At 60.1% G+C, this 25,483-nt stretch overlaps 1 long non-coding RNA gene across 1 annotated transcript; it reads left to right on the top strand.

Moving 5' to 3' along the window:
- Window positions 1-26: 26 nt before the first annotated feature.
- Window positions 27-25,310, top strand: LOC148107534 (uncharacterized). Its single transcript, XR_015722038.1, has 3 exons — window positions 27-131; window positions 1,696-1,781; window positions 25,253-25,310. It is a non-coding gene; the product is annotated as an uncharacterized LOC148107534 (long non-coding RNA).
- The last annotated feature ends 173 nt before the right edge of the window (window positions 25,311-25,483 follow it).

Here is a 25,483-nt window from a genome sequence, read left to right as displayed (position 1 = left end):
GCGCCCCCTGCGGCCGCGGCGGTTTCCCGCGCCTGCGCCTGGAGGCTCTCGGCTTCCGCTTCTTCCGGTGTGTGGTCTGAGCTTCAACGCCACCTGACGGCTCCCGGGGTTCTGTTGCTAAGAAAACCTCGGTGAGATAGTTTTGTGTTTCAGACAGCACGTCACAACCTGTGTGCGCGACAGGTTTCCATTCAGCGGGTGGTGACCAGCCTTTACTAGGACATGGCGAGCAGGACCCTTGCCGTCCTAGTCCTCGCGAAGCTACCCGGTCCTCCCGGCCGCCCTCCCCGCAGGAGTGTCCTCCCCGGGGTGGAGGGAGAGGAGGGGGCCGTCCTCCCCGCAGGAGTGCCCCCCTCCCACAGTGAAGGGAGATGCAGGCCCTGGGGTGTCTGCGGCAGCCCCTGAATGGCCAGCTGTGTGTCAGCCAGCCCCCATACAGATTGCTGTCTCTCTTGATTAAAACTGGGGTAGGAGCCAGGAAGACTCCAGTAGAAGGTGATGGTAGCGAAGTGGGGTCACCGTGAATGCAAGCCGGGAAGTCTCCCAGTTCTTTTCTCCGTGGCAGGTAGAGCTTCTCGGGTCCAGTTTACCAGGGCGGTCTGCAGGTCTACCATCGATTTCAGAATACTGTTAGGCCATACAAGTTTATTCACACCAGGACATGAAGTTCACCTTTGGGGGCTTTTTGAGGAGGCCGTGTTGCCCAGAAATTTGCTGAATACGCACATAAGTCTCCCAGGGCCCGTTGTCTGGTCCTCAGTAATTCCTTCAGTGACTCCTGGGCCATGGAAACTTTGTCCAGCCCCAGGGTACCCCCTGCATGCTACTAGTCTAAAAAGTTTGGGTCCAAGTGAGCAGGCTTCAAGACATCCTGAATTGCCAAAATTCTGATGTGGTTCCTCGTAAAAATCAAGCTGTTCCTGTATTTATTTGACCACAGGACATTTGTTCCTAAGGCCAAGAAAGGATGTACAAAGTATACCTTCAGACTCGCAGACTGTTCTGGATTTATTTGACCACAGGACATTTGTTCCTAAGGCCAAGAAAGGATGTACAAAGTATACCTTCAGACTCGCAGACAATTCCCATTACGTTGGGATTTATTTGACCACAGGACATTTGTTCCTAAGGCCAAGAAAGGATGTACAAAGTATACCTTCAGACTCGCAGACAATTCCCATTACGTTGACCTACATGCTGAGTGGACCCTGTTCAGCCTCATCCCACAGAAAATTGAACCTCCAGTCCTGGGACCTAGGTTCCTAAAGTGCAGAAAGGCCTTCACATTGGTCTGCAAGGCACTGGCTGTTAGCAGAGAAATCATGAGTAATCCGCCTTTCTGTACAACCATTGCTTAGTTTTGGCCCGTCTGCCCCTTCGTGTTTGTTGGCAAAATTTGTGGGTTTCTCTGGTTTTTGAAGATAGACTGATTATGGGGCGCCTGCGTGGCTCAGTGGTTAAGCGTCTGCCTTCGGCCCAGGGCGTGATCCCAGGGTCCTGGAATCGAGCCCTGCATCGGGCTCCCTGTTTCGCGGGGAGTCTTCTCCCTCTCCCACTCCCCCTGCTTGTGTTCCCTCTCTCGCTGTCTTTGTCAAATAAATAAATAAAATCATTTTTAAAAAATGAAAGTAGACTGATTATGATGTGACCACTCCCAAACCAGGCTAATTGTACTATCTTTACTTTGACTTTTAGCTTTAGCTCTTGAATAGAAAGAAGTATTTTTGAAGACTCCACTTTAAGAATGATCAAACTGCGGCTATCAAATTGTCTCCAACTACGTAAGTAAAGCAAATTTTAATTTGTATGATTTGGGCTTATTTTTCCTTTTCTGCACATCACCTGTAAGTTCCCCGCCTCTAGATTATTCTAAAAGCACACTGATCTTTTATGCCTTTTAATTTTATCTGTCGTGAGAATATTAAGGCTTTCACCCTACTGTCTGCTTGCTTCTAAACCTGCTACTATTCATTTCCAACTGAAGCAAATTGGGTATTGACTCAACTTTTGTCGGGCATTATAGTTGTGAATAAAAACTCAATGACTCATCTCCCAAAAATGAAATAGAATCGTTTGAGAAAATATAGCATAGACGACGTGAGAGTTCATCATGCGTGGTAAAATTATGTTCAACGAACAAGCTGTGTCACGTACACGGGTCATGTACTGCGAGGGAAAATGTGTTTCTTGCTGTGAGTTGTGCCAAGAAGTTTGAAAGTCATTGCAAAAAGGCTTTCTAAAGACTTTCCAGCTCTAGGATTCTGTAATTGTGTTGCAACTCCAAATCATTCATTTAAAAAAAGATCTATCGTATGCCAGCTTTCACCCCTGTGCCCCCAGAGCACCAGCCATGGGTCCCTGGCATGGCCTTAGCAACGGTACCGTGACACGGGGGTAGCGGCCTCCAGGGTAGCGAGGAGCATGACCAGGACCTCAGGTGATCCACAGCCGCTGTGCGGTGATAGGGAAGCACGGTCTGTATTGGCGACAAAGCGATAGTTCTGCTCATACTTCCGCGGTTTGTTGCTTACGTTCATAATCACAGGAAGTGTTAAATTCTAGTTAGAGGATAAGGAAAAGAAAGGTGTAATCATCCACCAATTCTCACGGATCCCCTGAACACCTGTTGCAGAGTAGACTGGAGAGAGTTGCTGGGGTGACTGGCATTTAAATGTCTGCAATGAGGCGTGGTCTCGCAGGTCAGGAGGGAACAAAAGAGTATGAGAATAAAACCAAGTGAAAATCCAAGCTAATTGTGAAATAATTAGCTTAGGCGCAGATCCCCGGAGGCCGTTTTGGGAGGCCCATCTCGAAGGCCTGCAAGTGGGATGGAGCTGTTCCCAGAGTGGCCAGCTGCCTTTCTAACCAGCCTGGACCCAGAGGGAGTCCGCAGCAGGCACAGTGTCCGGAACCTACCCCGAGACAGCTCTCCTCTCCCCTCAGAGTCACAGGTCTTAGCATCTCAGAAGGAGAAGGAGCTTTCCCGATCTATCCCACATCTATCTCCCTCTACATAACCCCATTATAAGGTCATCCAGCCTCTGCTTGCACACCTCCAAAGACAGGGAGCTCACCACCTCATTGGGCGGAAGAGCAGCCTTCGCTCTAGTTCCAGGAAGCCTTAGTTGACTTCCTAGAAAACAGAGGGGTCCGTGGGTGTGGCGTAGGGCGCAGGGGAAGGTCCTACTTTCTGCTCAGAACAGGCAGAGGGTGGGGGAACTCCATGGGCTGTGTGTCTGCCCTGTGTGGGGTACTCCGTGGCCCTCCTCAGAACCCGGTCTGGCAGAGCCTGATGTCAGGAACCCCACCCTCGTCCCCATGTTCCTCCCGGGCGCCCCCCGCCCCGAGGCTGATCTCCCACCCCACCCCTCCCCAGGCTATGGTATCTCACTGACGCCCCTGCTCTAGGGCCTCCACCCTTCCCTCTGCCCCGAGGCTCCCACTCTCGGAGGGACCTGCACCTCCTTCCGTGCTCCTTGCCCCCGTGGACAGGCTCCCAGGCCCTACTTGTTTTGGGGTGGGCACACAGGGGTTAACGCAGGCTCTAGCGACAGGGCTCCTGGGCCTGCTCTTGGCTGCTGCACTCCACAGCCTAACCTGGGCCTTGTTTCCTCACCCCTAAAATGGGGATAATGTGATGATAGTACCTTCCTTTTAGGGCTGATACGGGGAAATCAATGCTGTTGTTTTTCTGGGAAGTCCTAAACGCACAGCCTACCTTTGGGGAAGGCCCTGAAAGCCCAGAGTCTCCTTCCTTCACTGGCTCCCTGAACACCTAAGGGCACATGCATCTAAAGCCAGGGCGACCCTGGGCCTCATCGGGAAATGACCTACTCTGGGTGCTTCCTCTCAAGGAAGCTTCTAGAAAGTGATGGGGATTCTCTCTTTTAAAGCAGTGACCCCACAGACCTATCATTGAAATTTTTTTATGATGCACCCTGATATGTGTACGTTATTTATAAATTATGTATGTTCTATTCCGCTAATATATGTATTATATCATAAAAGAAATACAAAAAATAGGATTTAGAAAGGATGAGATAAAAGTAAATATGATCTGAAGGTCTGATATTGTCTTCCCATACACCAGTGGACGGTCTTGCCCACGTCAGAGACCCCAGCGTCTCCACATTTTTGTTCTGGTTTTAAACATTCGGAGAGTTACGGCCGACCAAGCCCTGCGCTGAGAGGCTCACGTGTGCAGAGTACCCGTGATGCTCAACCTTCTGCCTTAATCCACAGGGATCCCTCCCTGGTCGGGACTGAGGGGAAGGAGCCCGACCCTGAGGGAGCAAAGTGACTTCTCCAGGGTCACTGGGCCAGCAGGTTGCACTGTGAGGTTGAAACCCAGGCTACTGGCTCTCTCTTGTTCCACTCCTAGTCCCAGTGTGTTGGGAGAGGGGAAGGTGGGGAGCAGGAGGTCCCAGGAAGGGAAGGTGTGGCCGGGGTAGCACAGGACTGCTCTGGGGCTGGGGTGGGGCCCCGTCACTCCTTCTCCAGCTGGTCTGGGGAGGCTGAGCTGGGAAGCACCCCCCTCACCCCTGCTGACAGACCCCCATCTGGGGAACACAGGCCCAGGCAGCCTGCGCCTTTACTGCTGCTGACCAGGGGGTGGCAGTCGCTGCCTGCCCTCGGCCACTTGGCAGTCCCTGCCCTCCGCAGCTCCAGCAGAGTCCCGAGAGTCATTACGGCACCCCAGGCAAGGGCCTCTCAGGCCTAACCCTAACCCCAGGCAAGGGCCTCTCAGGCCTAACTCCCCTCACCTAGCGAACGGGGGTCAAAATACCAGCACCTGAACTGCTGGTTGTTTCAGTGTGGTTCCCAGCATCACCTGGAAGCTTGTTCAGAATGAAACATGCTCGGGCTCCCCACAGAGCTGGGAGTGGGCCCCGCCCCGTGATGGTGATGCGGCCTCGGATGAGAGCCGCTGCTCTCCACCAAGCCAGGAGACGGAGAAGGAGAGCCAGGCGCCAGCAAGGGTGGTGGCCCAGCCCCTGCGGTGGTGCAACAGCCCCCACAAAGCTAGGAGCACGGAGGATGCCAACCCCACGTGGTGTGAAGCCCTGGAGACCCAGCTGTGGGTCTCCCCCCTGTGAGCCCTGCAGGTGCTAGCAGGGAGATCCCCCAAGGGAGTTAGGGGGCGGGGGGCAGCAGAGGCCCTTGCACTATCCATGCACACCTGGCCAAAGGCCTGTAGCCTCTGGCATGGCCTGGGCAATGCTCTTCCTTGCACGTACAGTGATTCAGGGTGGACCCCCCAGTGCCTCGTTGGATTCGATTCCCCAGCTCCCGGCCAGGGTGTGGCTGTCACCTCCTGCTGCCGTTGTCCCCCGGCCTGGTCTGTGTGGAGCCAGCCTGGGGGCTCACAAAGGGGTCCCATGGAACCCCTGCCCGCAAGGAGTTTGCAGTGACTCTTGCCAGGACTCTGGACCCTCCTCCCCAGGGGTCAGCCTTCCGGTCAGAGAGGCCTGTCTGACTCCCCCTATATCAGAAGCTGGGCAATTCCATTACCCCACGTTGTGGGAGAGAAACGTTGGCCCAGGGAGAGCATGAGGTGAATGCAGAGGGTGTAACAAGGCCGTGCAGAGTGGGGACAGGAGCCCAGGCCCTTAGTGCCCGTGCAGCCGCCCCTCTGCCCGAGGGCGGAGCGCCCCTCCACCAGCCTGCAGTGCCTACACCCCTGGAAAGCAGGCAGGAGTGGACTCCCCCGCGCTGCGGACTGAGTCAACGGCCCAGCCAAGCCGCAGTGCAGCTGGAGGAGACAGGCCATTCCGGGGAAGTACAGGGCCTGCTATAGCCGCCCGCACCGTCGGGCGTCGTCGGCATTTACCTGCTGACCTAGGAAGCAGCAAAGGCAGGCTACGAAGAGCTGCTGAGGAAACCCTCTGTGGGAGGGTGAGAACAAGGAGGGAGGCTTGGCCTGACGGGGCAGGAACAGGGTGGGGAGGCCGTGAGCCAGCACAGGGGCGGGTCGAGGGGTCCACCTGCATGATGAGAGGCTCAGAGGAGGAGCAGGGTCCCCTCCCTGTGTTGGGAAGTGTTCAATAACAGGCTTTGAGGGAGAGAAGCCAAACCCGGCTGACAGCACTCCCTGATTTCTGTGGTGTCGACGCGGCTCCTGGGGGCAGGTTGGAGCACGGCACGGAATCTGGTACAGTCAGTATGCAGTGTGTGTGCCGCTCCAGCACCCCCAGTGGTGCCGGCACATTCTGGGGCTCTCAGCCTCGGCCCAGCGTGCATAGGGTGAGCACACCCTGCAGTGTCCATCCCGGAGGCTGCCCGGAAGCAGTGTCCTCTGGGGAGAGCTACAGATGGTGGCATCCAGGGTGTGTGTGTGTGTGTGTGTATGTGTGTGTGTGTAAGGGACTGCGAAAGCACTGGGAACACAGGGGCTCTCGTTTATAGAGTTGGGGGGGCCAGGACTGAGAGCGAGGTGAGGACAGATCCAGGGAAACTGCTCCCCTCCGTGGTATCCAGATCCTGTGGACGTTAGCCGCGCAGACCCCTAGGGTACAGGCAGAGTCGCCCCCCTTCCCAGCGTGCGTTCAGAGCCCACCCTCCGGGTGCGGCCCCGCCGCTCTGGCCTCTGGGTTCTCCCTGTAGCCAGGCCCATCTCCCTGACGCACTGCCCACAAATCCCGGTGTCACTGTGCCCTGCTGGGCCACGTAGGGATCCTGAGGCCCAGCTGCCTTGCGGCTCCTTCTGCACCTTCCCCGCGGGTCCTGAACACAGGACTAGATGTGCCCAGCCACAAGCCTAACAAGGGCACCGGGCTCCGTAACCTGAGCCCAGCGCCTGTCCCCATGCTCGGAGATGTCTGTGATGACCAGGCTGACAACAGGGTGGGGGGCACCACTGAAGGAGGGGCTGAGGGTGCCTGTGGTGGGGAGGGACTGGCAGTGGGTTTCAGGGAGTCCTGCTGGCAGGTGGACCAGGAAGCCCCGGATGGGGACACACACTGACCCTTTGGCACCGCGCCTCTCTCTGGGGCCTGGGCCTGCTGGCTGGTGGGCCGCCCACTCTGGAGCCTCCCTGACCTGCCCTTCTGGCCAGAACTGGCCTCGGGAAGTCTGTCCCTACTCGTTCCTGGCCCCTCTCGCCCGCGTCTAAGCCAGAGCAGTGCCCAGAGGCAGCCTGGGATAGGGACGTGCCCTCTGTGTCCGGCCGGGCCCTGACCGCGGCTCAGCCACTTCTGAGAGACTCTCATATTCTCATCTGTGAGACAGATGCGGCTCCCTGGTTGTTAAGATGAAATGAATAAGGTGCGGGTGCCACGTGGCACCGTGCGTGGCTCCGGAAGTCTCCATAAGCGACTGGAATCAGCAGTTCTTGTCTCAAGCTTTCATTTTGCTGAGAGGGAAACCAAGGTCCAAAGAGAGGGCTGGCTGACCCGAGACCCCGCGGGGGCGACAGAGGGGGTATGCGCTGCCCCCACGCCCTGGCCCTGTGCACAGTCCTCTGCCCCCCTTCCTGCCCCATGCAGGTCCCCGGGCCTTTGGGGAGTGGGCAGCTCTGACTGGCACCCCACGCTCTGCTCCTGCCTCAGTGGCTGCGTCAAGGGAGGAGTCCGGGCCCTGGGCTGGCTGGGGGGGACGGGCTGGGGCGGGCGCAGGGGGGCACGAGGTCTTGTCCATGGAGTGAGGGGTAAGGAAACCCGAGTTCCAGCAGCGGCTCCTGCACCTTGCGGGGAGCGAGGAGCAGGGCACAGCTGTCCCCGGGACTCTGTGTCCTTGGTCACACATCCGTGGACCCTCCGTGGCGACGTGCAAGGGCTCGGAGCCCGGGCCGGGCAGGAGGAACTCCGGCCCCTCCTTGGGCCAGGCCTCTGGGGATGCGGCTGCTGCCCTGCACGGCCGCCTCGGTAGACCCCTTGTCAGTTAATTTAGCAGCTCGGTGTCCGGGGCAAGTGGTCTTTGAGAGGTGTAATATATCGCGTCAGAGATGAGTTATGGGGCTCTCCGCGGGGCTGCGGTCATGCCTCCCCTCCCCAGGCCCTCCCCCAGAGGCTGGCTTTGTCATTAGCCCCTGTGTTTGCATGTCATTGCCCCCCGCCCCAGGGCAGTGGGTGGCCACAGGGGACTCATTGGAGGCCCATTATCGGTGCTGGTTGTGAGGGATGATGTGGGGTGATGGGGCAGACCCATCTGCACACACATCAGGCCCTTTGTCTCAGGCTGGTGGGGAAGATGAATGAGGCTTGTCTAGGCTGTGCTGCCCAGGGGTCATCAGGGACTGGGGATGGACCTTGGGGACCGGGGACTCACCTCGGGCTGGGTGTTGGGTAGAAAGTAGACTGCACTTACCTCTGTGGACAGAACCAGATCAAACAGATTTGAGTGAGACAGCTGACGGGGGCCGAAACAAGGAGGAAACCCCACAATGCAGTACAAGTCAGTTTCTGCTCGCCCGTGCAGGGCGTCCCCCCCACCCCCACGAGGCTGATGAAGTCTGTGCAGCTGGCGGTTCCCTCTGTGTTCAGCCCAGGCTGGCGGAGCTCTCAGACCAGCTGGCGCAGACGCCTCACTCTGTGGTAGGGAAACTGAGGCATGCCCAAGGTCGCTGCAGGAATCAGCAGCTGGCCCGGATGTGATGAACTCACAAACACCTCCACTCTATTGGGGCACGACTCCAAGACAAGGTTGTGGGAGCAGAGACAGCAGAAGAGGTTCCTGCCCACTCCTGCGCTGGAGGGGCTGCGCCCGAGGGCGGGCTGCTCTGTGCGTGCATGGGCCGTCTTGTTCCACAGATTTGGACAGAGCCAGCCGCATGACGGTGAGGGCCAGAGCCAGGGGAGCTGCGGGGGAGGCCTGCGGCCGGGGAGCTGCTACATGTGGGTGGGGACCTCACCAGGCAGTTGCCGACCTTCCATGTTTCCCCATGGACACAGAGCACAGTCCTGACCCCTTGGCCTGGTGCCTGAGGCCCGCTGTGGCCCACCTCCCACACCCACCCAGACACTGGAGACCATTCCTCAGGACTCACGGCACAGTGCTCTGGCGCTGACCCCTGGGGATTCTGCCCTGATTCTGAAAGTCCCCCTTCTCACGTGTCTCCTCCCACTGGATCGCGTGCCCACACCTGGGTCCCCAGTCCCCATGCCAGGGGAGGCACCCAGTGAAGGAAGGAAGGAAGGAGGGAGGGAAGGAAGGAAGGAAGGAAGGAAGGAAGGAAGGAAGGAAGGAAACAAACCACAAAAGGCCCGACACCGTGGAAAAGTATTTCAGGCATACTTGCCAAGGGCCTTCCCCTGGCCCTCCCCTGTGTCCTAGTCATCCCATTCCTGGGACAGTTTCTTAAGGAAGTGATCCAAAACACAAGGAAAAGCCTGCAGAGACACACACGTGCATGCCAGCGCCCTCATACCGTGAGGAGTGGGCCAGTCCTAAGCGTCCAGTAGAAGGACACACATGGCCCCTGGTGATGCAGCCGTCCACACAGGGGGTGCAACCCGGAGGGCGAGCGCAGAGGGAGGAGACAGGTGCCGTGTTCCGGGGTGGCCCGATGTTGCGTGAGCGCCCTGGGTTTGAGGGGCCAGATCTCTACGGGCCATGGTCCCACAGCGGCCTGAGACGCTGCTCTGCTGGTTTATTCCTCTGCCAGTTTCCATGGTTTTAAAATACTGCAGCTGTAAGATCGTGTTTTCTACCTGGTGGGACCGTTTCTCCTCCCTGTCCTTCCTTCGCAGAGCTGTCATGCCTGTCCTGGTCTGCTGAGTCTTCCCTATAAATCATAGAGCCAACTTGCCAGTCTCCTGCTGGCGTCTGGGTTGGGCTTGAAGTGACCGAGTTTGCTGAGAGAGAACCGATAGCTCTGGAACACTGAGGCATCTCTGTATCGGTTTTGGAGATTGAGGAGAAAGCAGCGTGAGCACCATTGGCGGCCTGGCTGCTGCCGATTCTCTCGAAGGGAGGGAAGAAGGTGGTGCATGACTGCACGTGTCTGACCGCGTCGAAGTGGTCTGGGGGCCCAGATGGGGACATTAACGATGCAAACAGTGGGTTTATTTTCTGTTCTCCATTTTCTATTTCTTCTGTAAAATATTTTAATTTTTAAAATACGTAGACCTATTTTTAAGGAGTGGGACATTGACAAAGCATGGGGGAGACCAGGCTGCGGAGGGAAGCTGGCTGTGTCCCACCGGGAGAGGCTGGGGGGCTGGTGACAGGGGTCTTGGGGAGGGGGCGAGGCCCCCGGCGGCAACGCTGTGCAGGGGAAGGCGGATGAAGGGGGGCTTCTCGCAGGCAGTGCCCCTGGCCCTCAGCAGCTTGGGCTCCGGGGGCGCCCCTGGGTGCAGGCAGCATGCGCGCGTGAGGGGTCCAGTCCCGCCTGGGAATCTCCATCAGGGAGCTGAGAAACCCATCTGGGCCCGAGTGACCTGGGGCCCTAAGGGGATGTGCTTGCTGGAGGGTCTCTGGCGAACTCCCCGACGGCCGCTAGGGGGTGAGGGACGAGAGGTCCAGGTGAGTGAACGACAGACACTGGGAGATATGAAGTAGCTTGTGGGTTCCTGACGGCTTCCAGCCCCCCCACAAATCACACCCCGGACTTGTGGCCGGGATCCGAGCCCCCAGGTCAGGCTGGCCCCTTTCCAAAGGGGGCCCCGCGGGTAACCCGCAGGACGGCAGCTGTTTTCAGCCTAACAACCCTGGTGTTCCCATCCCTCCTCCCTCCCAACCTTGCAAACACTGGATCGAGGGAGGGACGGGCTAGTCCCCACACAGTTTGGAGGGGAGGCTGAGGCTGCCTGAGAGGGGAAGTGACCTGCCCAAAGCCATGTGGCAGGAGAGCCACGCAGCCCACATCCCTCCGGGTGCCCGCAGGCTCCGGCCCGGCCCCACGCATTCTGCAGTTCTGAGGTGGCTGGAACAATAAAGACATTTCCAAAGTGGACTTTGTTCTCCCATCACAAGCCCACCCCGCTCCGAGGGTGAAGCCTCCGGACAGGACATGGACACGTCAGGGCAGAGACAAGATGGATGGGTCATCGGTAATGAGCTAGTCCGAGTCCCCCTCACGGGCGGGGGGCGGGGGGCTGTAATGACCACTGGGCCCAGGGTCCCTGAAGATGGGCAGCCCCACCCGCCATCCTTCATCTGTGCCCCTCAGAGTGACTGTGGCGGGACCTCCACCCCACCACACACGGTGCCCTCGCCCGTCTCTGGGGCACCTGTGCCAGGGGGCAGACCCACCAGAGCTTCGTCAGGACCAAGCCGAAGGCAGAAGCAGTGGAGGTGGCATTTCCGGGAGGGGGGGAAGGGGTCAGTGCGGCCCAGAGAACTCCAGTTTGGGTGGAGGCAGGAACCCCATCCTGAGCGCCTCCCTCCCCTTGTGAAGCCGCAGAACCTCCTACCTGCACGTTTTTGCTTCTTTCCGCCCTGGGGAAGGTGGGGCACACGGGCAGACCCAAAGCCTGAGACAAAGGCCCCTGACCACCCTGAGCCCCTGCCCCACCCCGGGAGAGGGGACAGATAAGGAACCTGCTTAGCTGCCTCCCACCAGAGTCCAGCTCCCGAGAAGCTGCATCGGTCGGGAGGGGGCTCAGCGCTCCGCCTGCACCTCTCCTTCTCCTCCTCTGCCCTCCCACCCCCTTCTCAGGGCGCCCTCGCTCCTGGGCCTGAGGAACAGGGCAGACAAAGGCCAGGGGAGGGAGGGACAGTGCAGCCCCTGGGACGGCTGTGACACAGGCCAGCATGTGTGTGCAACCAGCCTGAGAACCGCCTGCAGAATCCTAGTGCCTCCTTGTGGCTCACTGGGCATCACTGCGGTCTGCTCTGTGCTGCATCCTGGGCTGGGCACCGGGCCCTGGGGCTGCTCGCGGCCGGCCCATGGGGAGGAGAGCCGTGTGTGTAAATAGGATGAGCTCTCTCAGAGCAGTCAGACAAGGGCCGCGGGGGCCAGAGGCAAGGGTCAGGGAAGCTTCCGGAGCTGGGGGGTTTGCCCTGCACAGGGCAGGGAGAGCAGCACAAAGTGCACGTGTGGACGGGCGAATGGCTTTGGGGGGAGGTGAGGTGAGGTGGGACGCAGGAGCCCAGATCGCAAAGGCCCCCGGGTACCAGGCCCGATTCTGACACTGGGGCGCTGCAGAGGGGTGTTAGTTGGGAGTAGGGGTGCTCGTGGAGAATGGGGATGAGGCCCAGTGGGGCAGCAGCTTCTGGGACCCGGGGGAAGGCCTGTTTGGCAGGGAAGGCCCATCCACTCCCTGGAGCCAGGTCCTGTGTGCTGGACAGTGCCCCCCAAGGTTGGCCTGCCTGGGCCCTAGTGGGCAGCAGGGGCAGCCAGAGCGCCATGCCAGACCCCCAAGATGGAGGCCGTGCCCAGACAGCCAGCTGCCCCTGCTGCCCACTGTGTGACCACCAGCCTTGGCTGCCACACCCGGTGAATCCAGCGCGGCTGGTGGAGCCGTGCCCCCCGTGGTTCCCATCGTGATGACCACCAAGCAAACTGGGGACAGGGCCGAGGGAATGAAATGGTTCACTTCCAAACTCTGCTGCCGAGGAAGGCCCTGGCTGAGCGTCAGCAGGCCCACAGTGCCCACTTCCACGGCTTGTAGGCAAATCCCGCTCCCTCTTGGGGCGTCGGGCTCAGGTCTGCACCGCGAGAGTCCGTCCTCCCAGCCCTGACCCAGCCACATCCTCAGCCGTGCGGAGAGCTTCGTGACTCTCTGAACCCTGTGAGGTGCTCCTGTACGCGCAAGACAGGAGCTAACGCTGAGGCCCGATGACCCGGCCACGGTCAGCACGCCCACGACAGAGCCTGGTCTCCCGCTCTGTCATCTGACCCGTTCGCAGCGCGGCTATCTGCCTCGTTCGCGCTGGTGGGAAGGTGCTCACAATCGCCCCGTTTGCTTGTGCGTATTTGTTTCCAGGTGGGGGTGGGGAGAGTCACGCCTCCCCTTGGGGTCCTTCCCTGCTCCCCAGAACAGCCAGCCTGGCAGGCCTCTGCTCCCGGGGGCCACTCCACAAAGGCCCGTCAGCCAACTGCCGGTCCCCACATTGTGGCCTGTGAGTTCCTTCTGGGGGTCTGTGGAAGGGAAGGTGGGTGGTGACCAGGCCCAGGGCCCCCTGGGATGAGGCCGCATCCTGCATGGGCGCCTGGCCGCGGGCAGCTGTGGGAGGGGGCACGCTGCCCGACGGCGAGCTCAGCCTGGAGATGCTGGCAGGCGGAGGGGGGCTGGGAATGCTCAGCTGAGGTAACAATATGGCCCATGAATCATATTTACAAACACTCCAGTGAGCAGGAGAGGGACGTTAATTAAATATTCACGTCCTGCGAGCCTCGGAGCCGTGTGGATGGGGACATGATTGCACGCGGCAGGAAGCACGGTGCTGCCGGAATGCGGGGCTGCCATGGGGCTCCTTCAGCAGCCTGGCAGGTCTTATTGTGGTGATTAATTTCGCGTTATCAGCACTAATGCAATCACCATCATAGGCCAGGAAAGCCCTCTTCATCACTCACAACCCGGGCTGGGGCGGCCGCAGAGCAAGAGGGGGCACCAAGCTTGTCGCCGGGGGGAGGAGGGGGGAGAAGCCAGTCAGTGCCCCAGCTCTCCTGCTCGGAGGCCTTCCTGGGAGGGGCCGTATGGTCTGAGGACACAGCCGGGCGGAGGCCCCTCAGGTGGGGCTTCCAGGGCTCACCCAGCTGCCTCATTGATTGGGAAAAGAGAATAGAAGCTCCCGGACATCTGGGAAGGCTGGGGCAGCTGGAGGAGCCTGGGGGCTTCTGGAGACCCACATGCCCCACATCCGTCAATCTCGATTACGGAGGGCCACCGCAGCATTGTCCTGGCAACGCCGGGCTGGGGGATGAGGGAGAAGGAGGTGGGCGTTGCTCTCGGCTGAAAGGCCGTGAATCCGGCGATGGTGATTGAGCACCCGTGACGGGCAGGCATTGTGCTGGGCCCACACGTGCCGCAGGAGGGGCAGCAAGAGACGATTGATCAGGGATGAATGGGCGTCTCTTTCTTTATGGACTTTCAAAGGCACCATTTGGCATCCTGAGCAGGGCGATCGATGAGAGGCAGCTGACCCCCCCACCGTGGCCACCTCCAGGCAGCAGGTGGATGGGCCCACGTGGGGGACGGCCAGAGGGCCTCTCCAGCGCCCGCTCTGCACGGTGAGCCGGGCTGGGGGCCCTTCCCGGAGCAGGGCTGTTGGCCATCAATTTACCCTCTTCTTTTGCACTGAAAGGGAAGCTGGAACAGTTGCCGTGTTTCCTGATAAATTATAACCAGCGGCTCCCCAGCCTTGCAGCCCAGAGCATCCCGGCACTTGTATAAATCAGACTAATGAGAGCGGAGGCTGTCATGTTTGAGAGCAGGCCTTCATTCGGCACACCTTCACCAAGCGCTCGCTAGGTGCCCAGCCTGTGCTGAGTGGAATACAGACGGAATGTGGTCCTGGCCTGCGGAAGGTCCCTGGGCCGTGAGACCGGCAGACACGCTCACACCAGTGCTCACGAAAGGCAGGGCTCCCTGCTGGACAGAGTCTGGACCCTGGAAGGAGCACCGCCACGTCCTGTGTGGCTTTGGGCCCGAGCCTCAGCCACTCTGAGTTTTGGTTCCTTTACCCGAAAAGGAACCACAAGGACACCTACCTTGCAGGATGGGTGTAAGGATTAAAGGACCCTGCAGTGCAGGGCCCAGCCCTGTGCCGGCCCCAGGATGGGGGGACAATAGACAGTGAGTTCCCTCTTTCTCCTCTGCTCCCGCTGCCTGCGGTGAGACCACCCTGGACCGTGGGAGGCAGAGGATGGATGCTGGACTGCACCAGGTGGACAGGGAAGGACATGCCAGCAGGGGATGAGGGGTCCGTCCGACTTTGAGAATGAGGGCTGGGGAAGAGCAGGGGTTGTAAGAGCAGGTGGTGTGGGGAGACACAGGGACACTGGGGCAGGAGGGAGACAGAAGATGGGCTCACAGAGGTTGCATGGTGCTGAGGGAAGGGCTGGAAATTTGCCCGCCATGCAGAGCTCAGAGAGAGGGCTGGTCCCTGCTCTTCCTGCACGGGGGGGGGGGGGGGGGGGGGCTGGGACACAGAATGCTCAGGGCTGGGCCTGGCCTACAGAGACAGAGCGGCTGGTCTGTCTAACGCAAGCTTTGGGGATGTGCCTCAGCAGGAGGGGCTGGCCCAGCAGCAAGCCCATGGCAGGGACAGGCAGGACCAGACAAGCCACCGGGGAAGGGGCCAGTGTCCATTCATCCCCTCAGACACAGGCTCACAGGCAGGGGATTCAGGAACACACAGAGAGACAGCCACACAGACAGAACACCACGGATGCACTGGTTCAAACACACAGTGGACACGTGCACAGTCGACAGACAGACGGGCAGGAAGCCCGTTCAGGAAGCACCGTCATGGGGCATGACCACCCGGGCACTCAGACTACACGGGGCACAGGGGGACCAGCTCAGCCCAGTTTGTCCAGGACTTTCTCACTTTACCTCGGGACGTCCCGTGTCCTGGAAACCCACTCAGTCCCAGGCAAACGGGGACAGTTGGTGACCCTAAGTCAGAGACACACACAGACCCACATGGGCAGACACCGTGAGCCACACACAGAGCAGAGACACAGCCCACCTCGCACAAACACACACCCAGACACACGCGCACACACACCCACAAACACGAAAGGCCACAACTTAAACCACTGAAACAAGGGCCAACAGACTCTAGAAAGAACAAAAGCAGCCACTGAGTCAGTGGGCTACTGGGACGTGGCTGCTGCTCTGATGCCACGGAGGTGCTTCGGGGGCTGGGGGAGGAGGGGCGAGCGGACGTGGCCGGCCCCACGCGGGATGTCCGCCCAGCTCCAGCCCAGCTCTGTGGGCTAACGTGCTGCACGGCTGACCCGAGCGGGGCGCTCTGCACACCGCTCACCCAGGGATGCTGACGACGCCTCCATCTTCTCGGCACGCGGGGACAGAGGGAGTAGCCGCGTGGGAGGCACCAGGCACACAGGGCCGAACAGCTGATACACCCGGCCCCAAGGGATTCAGAGAAGGAAACCCAGACCCGTGCGTAAACGTCCACACCAGGTGCACGGCACGATGTCCTGAGTGCATGGCTACACTCACCTGGGCGTCACCCCGAACAGGACACAACGCAGGGACGTCTGCCTGACTCAGGCACTGCCCTTCACAGTAGACACGCCTGCACATCGTCTCGTGCGATCCTCCAGAGCCACGTGAGGCCAACAAGCATCACGGTCACCTCCAGTTCCCAGACGCAGAAGCCAGGCTCAGAGAGGCTGAGCATCTGGCCCAAAGTCACACAGCGAGGTCTCTGGCCTTGGTCCCGAGGTCTGCAGAGCCCAAGTTCCTTCCCCGACACTCCCTTACTTCCTACCGTCTCAACTACTTAGTGGGAGACAGTGGTGAGCAGTCTGTAAGTCCGTGGAAGCTCTGACCTTGGAGCCCTGCAGGCTCCCACTAGCGATCACGTTGACCAACGGCCACAGCGGGCGCAGCGGGGGCAGGGGAGACAAGCCAGTGCGGTAGCGGGGTCCTGCTTGCACTGCCTCTGCTGGTCTCCAGGAAGGACTGGCTTCCCTTCTGCCTCCTGGAGAGTCGGCCGGTCCGCAGAGTCAGCGGCAGCCGGACTGCCTCTCCCGAGGTTCCTCAGAACTGATGTGTCTCAGGGCGCCTGGATGCCTCGGTCAGGGAGCCTGCGACTCTCGGTCTCAGGGTTGTGAGTTCGAGCCCCATGTTGGATGTAGAGATTGCTTAAACATAAAATCTTAAAAAAGAAAAAAAAGTAATTGGACATGGATTTCACAACAGGGACTCCGAGTCAGCCCGATGCTTTTGGACCATGGCCCCTTTCAAGACTTTGAGCAAGAAAGCTTTCCAGGGGGGACCCCGACAGCCACCTGCAGGTCCCGGCTTCCAAGTCCCTCCTAGGCCTTAAATGGACTAGACCGCCTACTCCGAGGACTAGAGCTGTTCTCAGCTCACCCAAACAGGGCTCTGATCTTGCTGTCGGGGACCATCTGCAGGGCCCCGGCCCGGGCGGCCAGGTCATTCTAGGACTTTGTCTGGATCCCCCACCCCCCGCCCCCACTGCCACGGCTCTAGTTTTGTTATTTGTTACACAGTTTTTTGATAGGACAGGGAGTTGGTGTAAACGCCTACAGCAGGCCAGCGGGTCCCAAATTTGGCTGCATGTTATCATAGCCTGGACGTCCAAGCCACAGCCTAGAGTAATGATGTGGGCATCTCGGGGGGCAGTGCCCAGACATCAGATTCACCTGCATCCTCAGATCCCAGCGTGCGGCCCCCCTCGAGAACGAGGGCTTCTCACACTCCAACGGGTACAGATGCCCTGCGGGTCTTGTTAGAATGCACATTCTGACTTGTCAGCTCAGGCTGAAGCCTGGGAGTCTGCATTTCCAGTAAGCTCCCAGGGGACCCCGTCAGTCAGGGGGTCCCTTCCAGCCCAGCCCCCCTTCAGACCTTCTTCCCTTCCTCCCAAGGATTGACTGTGGTTCTCCAGGGCTCAACAAGATGGGGTTCCTGCCGCCAGCCCACCAGCCAGGCCCGCGGGGTCCTTCCACGCTCCTGCAGCGCCTCTGTGAGCCAGGCTGTGCCCGGGCCGGCTGCCCGGGGGCGGGGGGCAGACACACAGGCGAGGGGACAGAGCCTTCGCCGCTGGGCTGCCGGGACAGTCTCACCATCTGGGGGCTCAGACGACAGAAATGCACCAACTCACAGTTCTGGAGGCGAGAACTCCAAAATCAGAGGTCGCAGGGCTGGCTCCTGCTGAAGGCTGGGAGGGAAGGCTCTTCCCGGGCTTCTCCCCGTGGCGTGCAGTGTCCGCGGCATGCGGATGGCCGTCTTCTCCCCATGTGTCTTCATGTCGTCTTGCCTCTGTGCGTGTGTGTCCCCAAATTTCCGTCTTTAAAAGAACACCAGTCACATTGGGTCAGGTTCCACCCTAAGAGCCCCTATCGGACTTCAGCACATAGACTTAGGGACACAATGAAACCCGTAAAAGGTGGTCATATGGGGAGTCAGCCCCAAGTCACTCCATCATTTGGGTTTTCACAAGGAGCCAGGAATCTGGATTTTTCCACGCTTGGCAGAGTCTTCCGTTTTAGAGGTACGCCGCACCCCTGCCTGCCATGCCTGACCTTGGGCGGCCCACCCTCCTGTCCCACAGCAGCAGCGGCAGGGTCCTGCACTCCCCGTGACGCCCCCAGGCTGGCTCCCAGCTTCAGACAGGACGCCCCCCTTCACTTACCCTTGCCTTTCAAGCCGCCGCGTCTGTGCTCCTGCTTTCCTTCTGTCTGGACTGTCTACCCGGCAAACTCCAGGCCTTCAGGCTTCAGCTTAAGCGTGGTCCCTTCTCTGAAGCCCCCCACCTGCCCCTGGCACAGTCCTTCCGTCCTGCTCCTGAATCTCGGGGAGCACCCCTCTGTCACGGGGCCTGCTTCCCATGGTCAGGGCCGGCTTGCTTCTGTCTTCCCTCCGTCTCTACTCCGTGGCACCGTGGGATTTGGTACTCCGTGGCACCATGGGATTTTGGTACTCCGTGGCACTGTGGGATTTTTGGTATTCCGTGGCACCGTGGGATTTTTGGTACTCCGTGGCACCGTGGGATTTGGGTGCTCCGTGGCACCGTGGGATTTTGTTACTCCGTGGCACCGTGGGATTTTGTTACTCCGTGGCACCGTGGGGTTTTGGTACTCCGTGGCACCGTGGGATTTTTGGTATTCCGTGGCACCGTGGGATTTTTGGTACTCCGTGGCACTGTGGGATTTGGTACTCCGTGGCACCGTGGGATTTTGGTACTCCGTGGCACTGTGGGATTTGGGAGCCAGCCTCATTCCTCCGCTCTTAGGAGCCTCAGATTCTGCACTGAGACAATCATGGATTCAAATCCTGGCTTCTTGACCTCGAGCAAGTCACCTAACCTCTCATCCCCACTTTCCAAGTCTGTAAAGCGGGTATAATAACAAACCCCGCAGAGTTGGTGTGAGAATTAGGTGCTTCATAAATATGCGTGAATGAGAGCAGCAGCCACTCCAAGAGGAAGCCGGAGCTCCACGTGGGCTGCCGGACGGGCCAGGAGTGAGCTGAGGGCAGGTGCTCACGGGCGACGACCAGACAGCCCTTGGTGCTCCCGTGCACGAATCCCATTCACGCGTACAGCAGGCCCGGTGGTGCTTTCGTTTCGTCTGGGGGCAGAGAGATAGCCCCGGCCCAGGAGGCTGAGGTTCACGGTGCTTGTGACTCCCTCCGCAGTGCACGGCCCCTCGGCCCCTCGGTGGCGACCCGGGGCAGATGGGCAGGGCTCGGGGCCCCACCCTGCTCCACTGCTTGGCCAGGGGCCAGGAACCCCCTCAGGCTGCTAAGCCAGCCGAGGGGGGTAAGGGACCACCTCTGGGGCTGGCCCTCCTGGGCTCCCCCCAGGTCTGTGTCCGCGGGCTGAGTGACCCTGGACACGTTCTACCCTGTGCTTTGGCTCCCTCCTCCAGGACCAGTGCCACTCCCAGGACAGTGGTCAGGTACGAACGGAATACTCGCTCCCATGCTGGTTTTTAGTAAAAGCTCAGGAAATGGACTTGCATTCATTCTGTGGGACTCCATGGTCCCCAGGACCCCTTCAGCCCTGGTGATGCCTACCCCCTGACTCCCAGTCCAGTGCTCCTTCCACTCCATTAACCTAGAAGAAACTCACCCAGCAGGGCACGTGGGCCCCACCCCCAGGCTTCCTGAGGCATCAGCTTTCCTTTGTCCTGTTCCGCTGACTCCCAGATTGTCCCAGCACAGGGGCCCCAGCCCCCACCACACAGAGCTGTCCTGAAGACCCCCACTGGGACCCTCTCCAGAGCCCCCAGCTTGCGGGGACTGAACTCTGACCCCCATTCTTCCAGCGTCAATTTGGCCTGCCTTAGGGCGTGGGGCGGGCCAGCCAGAGGCCCCTGGGAAGCTGAGGCTCTGGCCTGCCTCCAGGCAAAAGCAGCAAAGCTCAGCAGAAATGCGGGGGACAGGGACACCGGTCAGTGGCCTGGGAGGAGCTGGGCAACATGGGGTCTGCAAAGGCAGGAGCTGCCAGCCCGAGAACAAAGGGGTCTTGGAGAAAGGGTCCGAGAGAGGGCCCGGGCCCCAGCTCCTGCTTCTGAGAAATCTGCCTTGGGGAGGAAACACCAGGGATCGGCCACACCCCCCAGGCAACTGCAGCCAGCTGATGACAGCCCACCGGGCTTGGACTCTGGGATTCCTGCATCCCAAGGTGTGGTGTCCGTGTCCACAGAGGGCCCCTCGCAGATTTGCCCCACTGGAGCCCAGAGGCCCTTTCCCCCTGGCCCGCTGCGGAAACCCTGTTCACCCTTCAGAGCCCTGCTAAGTGTAATGTCTCCTCTCGGGGAGGTTCAGCTGTCCTCCCCGGGGCCCCTGAAGTGCCTCCCTCCCCGCTTCACCGCACTTACTGCATGGTCCCAAACTTTATCTTCCCCACCAGCCATGTGTCCCAGGGCCATGTCTGCTCACCTCTGAACTCCATGCCCGGCCCACAGTATCTCTCCAAGGACACCAGGCCAGCGACAGGGATCCTCTATCCCACAGTCTTTCTGCTCCAGAGATTTCGAAGATCGATGTTTCCAACCAAAACAGAAAGGGGATCCTGACTGTAAGCACATGCGTATGAGCGTGCTGCAGCACACAGGGCACCTGGAGAATGTTCTGGAACCCACAGACGTGACATGGACACGTGCAGCTGTGATCTCCCAAGAAGTCTCCTCTGCCTACCCGCCGTGCCACCTGAGCCTCCTTGGGCCAAGCAGTAAGGACCCAGGGAGTGGTCCCCCCACGCAGGGCACGGCCAACCTCTGAGACCACGTGTCAGCAGAATTCCATTCGGCCCCCCAAGCCCCTGTCATCGGCCTCCTGTGCCCACCAGAGCTCCACTCTGAAGCCTGAGGTGCCCCCCAAATCCAAACGTTGTGACCCAGGTTTCCCCACAGCTTTGTCCCATGCCAGGCTGTCTCTCTACCCCCTGAGTCCCTACTCTGGCCAGCTGGCTCCCTCATCCTGCACGAAGCCTTCCAGAATGCTCTCTCCTGTTGTTGCCCTAAGTCTCACAGTCTGCACAGGTCCGTCTGTCTGTCCCCATGAACCTCAGAGCTGTCGTATCCAAGGTGGAGCTCAGCAGCCTTCCCTGAAAATGCCTACCTCTGTCAGGGCGAGTGGCCACAGCCTCGGCCTCCGTGCGGCCTCTAGCTGGAACCCCAGCAGCATGGCTCCCCTTCTGTCCCGTAGCTGGCCCCCTGGCCCCCGGCCAAAGCGGGCTCTGCAGGAGGCTGCACAGGGCCCGGACAGGCCGCACACCGATGTGCCTCAGCATCCCTCCTCCTGCTCAGTGCCAGTGTCTTCACCTCTGCCTGCCTCCCTGCCGCCCTGGGATACGCGCTCTTAACCTCTGGGGAGCAGGCCTGGAGCCCCACCCCGGGTCCAGGCTGCCCCCACTGGCAGCTGTCCTCTGCGTCCCCCTGCATGGGCTCACCAGTCCATCCTGCCTGCCCACCCGCACGCTGCGTGCTGGGGTCCGAGCTGCGGGTGGGGAGCGCACCCCACGCCAGAGCTGGAGCGCCTGGGGCCCTGTGCAGCCCCACCCACCTCTCCTGTGCCCGGAGGGACTCTGCCGAGGCTCTGCCAAGGACCCCACCTTGCACCCCTCCTTGGCCTCCACGGAGGCCCGTCTCCTAGTGGCCAGGGAAATGACCCGACTCAGACAGGAGCCCCCAGCTTTGGTTCCCCGGCCCCCTGCCCCCGCCTGCTCCCCTTTGCCAGCTGCACCCATCTTCTACTTCTCCTGCATCTGCCTTCAGAGACAGTAAACGCCGAATCTCTTCCCCCCAAATGCCAACAGACAAACCCCCGGCTAGTCCTTTGGACACCATGTCGCCTCCTACCTTCCACTCTCTCCCCTCCCCTACACCGCCATGCTTTTTGAAAGAAAAGTCTACTTTCTCTGCTTCCTTTTTCACTCTTTCCATTCTGAACTCGACCCACTAGCCCGCTTCCAGACCCCACCACTAGGAAACAGCTCTGGCTGCAGTCCCCAAGACTGTCTTGCTGCTCACTCTAGGGGACATTTGGTGGCCCTTGCCTCCAGGAGCCTCTTGGAGCAGTTGGGTCTGTTGGCCCGTCCCTCCTTTTGTGAAACGCAGTGCCCCCGGGTGCTAGGAGGACGTCACACTCTGGTTTCTCTCCCACACTCTCTCTCCTTCGGCTCTCCCCTGCTCTGTCTGATTCGCCACCATGGCCTTCTGCTCTCCCCGAGCTGTGTCCTGTCCCCGGTGATCTCCTGCACACTCGTGTCTTCATCTGCCCCCTGCACACAATGACGCCCATCTCGGCACAGACCTCTCTCCCGAACTCCAGGACCGCACTGGCCCCTGGGTCCTGGACGCCCCAGACAACGCAGACCCAGCACATCCCAAACAGACCTCGCCTCCTGCCCCTGTGCTCCCCATAGCAGCAAATGAGACAAAGTGCACAACCCAGACAGAGGGAGTCACCCCGGGCTCTCGTCCCCTCTTCCCCTCCCTGCACGGGCAGCGGTCATGTGATAATGTTGGGCCACCTGGACGTACAAGGAGAATCACCTGGAAAGCTCACCAAACACAGCTTCCTGGGCCCTACCCCTGACTTACTGAATCCAAACCTCCAGGGCTGGCACCTGGGAATCTGAATTTCTGGAAGGCTCCCCCATGTTGCTGTGATGCCTGGCGTTCAGCAACCCCGGTTCTTCCCACACTGCTTGCCTGTACTGGGTGTCAACTTCCTCCCGGCTCCCCCAGCCTCCCCCACTTCAACTATGCACTCCAGCCACGCGGAGCGACACGTGGTCCCCCAAATACACGCACTGTTTCACAGCTCCTGTCTTTCCACACGTGGTTCTTTCTGATCACATCCCCCCACCCCCGATGGGCTCTCAGTGTCAACCCAGGCCAGGCCGACGGGCTGCCTCTCGGGCACGATCAGCCCATGCAGCAACCACGGACGTGGTAGGTTCCCCGCTGGTTAAACAGTAGACCCTCAGGACAGGACCTGGCTCTTCAGTGGTCACCACCCCCAGAGCCGAGCGCAGTTCCCAGCTCAGAAAGGTGGTGGACAGGAGAATAAAACAGAAGAAAGGCGGATGGCGGGGGGCTCAGAGGATGACAGCGACTCCACCCACCTGTTTGGCGGCCCAGGCCATGAGCTAGATCTCTACCCAGCAGGGGCCTTGCCGCGGATCCCGGGGCTAGGTCCACAGAAGTGCCGAGATGATGGTGTTCTTGCTGCCCTCTTCACTCTGGGTTCCCCCCCTGTAAGAAGCCAGGCCAGTGGCGGGAGCTTGCCCTCCCCTCCGTGTGCCCCCAGATGAGGTCTGGGGCTTCTAAGAAGTCCTGGCCACCTCCAAGCTTCATGAGTGAGCACAGTGGGCTTGCAAGGACCCCAGGACTGCCTCACACGCAGATATGGAACTGACCCCGCCCTCCCCATTCCTGGCCCCTGCTCCCAAGCTTGGCGTGTGAGGACAGTGCCCCACTGCCTTCCTGTCAGGGCAGCCCCACTGGAGGGTGGACCCCCTTCACCTGGCCCTCTTGCCCCGTCCCTCTAGTTCTCTCACCATGATTCCCTCCTTCCTCCTCTCCTTGCCCCCTCTGCCCACCCACTGCCTCTGCTGCAAGACCTGCCAGGCACGCGGACGCCTTATCCACAGCCCTCTGACTGTTCCCACGGGCTGTCCCTGTGGTCCTGACTCCCCACTCTGCTGACCTCCAGCCTCTCCCCAGCCCCGGTCTTAAGATGGCAGAAGCCTTGCTGGGGAGCACTGTTGGCTGAGGGGGGAGGCTTGCAGAGCTGGCTGGCATCCCTGTTTTGCCCCTCACCAGAGATATGTCTGACCCTCTGTGAAGTGAGTTTGAGTCCGTAGCAGGCCTGTCCCCTGCCTCCCACAAGCAGGCTCAGCTACGGAATTTGTGGAACCCCCTGCAAAATGAAAATGCAAGACACGTTGTTGAAAAATGATTAAGAATTTCAAGATGGCAAGAGCAGAGCGTGGAACCAAGCACCAGGCCTCTCTGCGCGCGTGGGCCTGTGGGACGGCTCAGGTCTCACACCGATAAGGCCAGCCGCGCCCACATCTCTTGCCAGCTGGACATGGTCTCTCCCCCTCTCTTATCCTCAGCTGCTTTCTAAGACAGCTCCTCAGGGCCCCAGGGCAGGAGCCCAGCCCCAGCCCCCTCCAGACGCCCAGAGCCCTGTTCAGCAGGCTGTCAGCATGGATTCCTGCAGCCCTGTGGGGGTCTTCCCCCCACATGTCCTCATGTCCTGGGGCGGCAGAGCACTCATTTCCTTCTCAAACTGATGCTCACTCACTGAGCCCCACCTGGCCGGGCTTGAGCAAGAGAGGACACGTTGACGAATACTCAGCCATTGCTCTGTAGGAGCTCAGTTCATAGCAGGATTAATACTTGAGCAAGAGCAAAACCAAACACGGATCCTGCGGGTTCAGAGAAAAATAATCATTACTGATTAGGAAACTGAGTATCACAAAGGGGACGGCATAAAGATGGACTTTGATGAACAGGCGAGATTTTAGGAACCCGGACAGGAAAGGGGCATTCCAGGGAGAGAGCATGGCATGGGCAGAGGCTGGAGGTGGGAAATGCATGGCTGGTTCTAGAATCCTGAGTTGTGCAGTTTGGCTAAGGCAGAGGGATGATGGCACAGTGGACAGGGACTGGAAGGAAAGCTTGGGGTCAGCCATGGAGACTCACAGGGCAGCGGTGAAGTGTGTGTATCCTCCTGCTGGAGACACCGAAGGGGGCTTTAAGCATGGTGCGCGCTTGGGAGCAATGGGAGAAAGAAGGAGACTGCCTTTTCAGAGTGCAGAGCCACACTTCTCCGCACGGCGGGCTGCTCCCACCCGGGTTCCAGCCCTGGCACCGCAGTCCTGAGGCTGTGAGGCCTCCGCGGCCTCCTGCCCCGCGCACGCCAAGCGAGGGCCCACCATCCCGCGAGCCCCTGGGTTCCGAAGCAGAGCCCAGGCGGGGGTCGTGGGGCTGGGGCTTTCCCGCCACTCGCTCGCACTGGCCCTGAGCCAGTGTGTGTGTGGGGGGGGGGGGTGCGGAATAGGATCCTGCACTGGGCTGGGGGTAAACCGTCTGCGCACGCCCGGAGGGCACGACCCGGAGTGGAGAGAGCGCGGCTCCCAACGTGGATGGCCCCACCACCCACTGTATTTTAACTTTCTATTACAGTTCTTCTCAAACATACGCCAAAGTAGAGAGAATGGTGCAGTGCTCCCCACGTCCCCACCGCCCCGCTTTCACAGTTGCCCCCTCCGGGCCAGTGCCGGATCGCCTGGCCCTCCCCCAGGGCCCCCAGCTGTAGAAAAGCCGGCGCCGGGCGCGCAGCGCGGAGGCCCGGGTGCGAACGGCGGCGGGGGGCACGGCGGGGAGGGGAGCGGAGCTCGCGGGGAGGGCCGCGGG

Source organism: Ursus americanus, chromosome 28 (genome assembly GCF_024610735.1).
Source record: "Ursus americanus isolate L20-20 chromosome 28, mUrsAme1.1.p, whole genome shotgun sequence".
Taxonomy (NCBI): Eukaryota; Metazoa; Chordata; class Mammalia; order Carnivora; family Ursidae; genus Ursus; species Ursus americanus.
The sequence above is the reverse complement of the archived record's forward strand: the minus strand, read 5'-3'. Positions and strand labels throughout refer to the sequence as shown.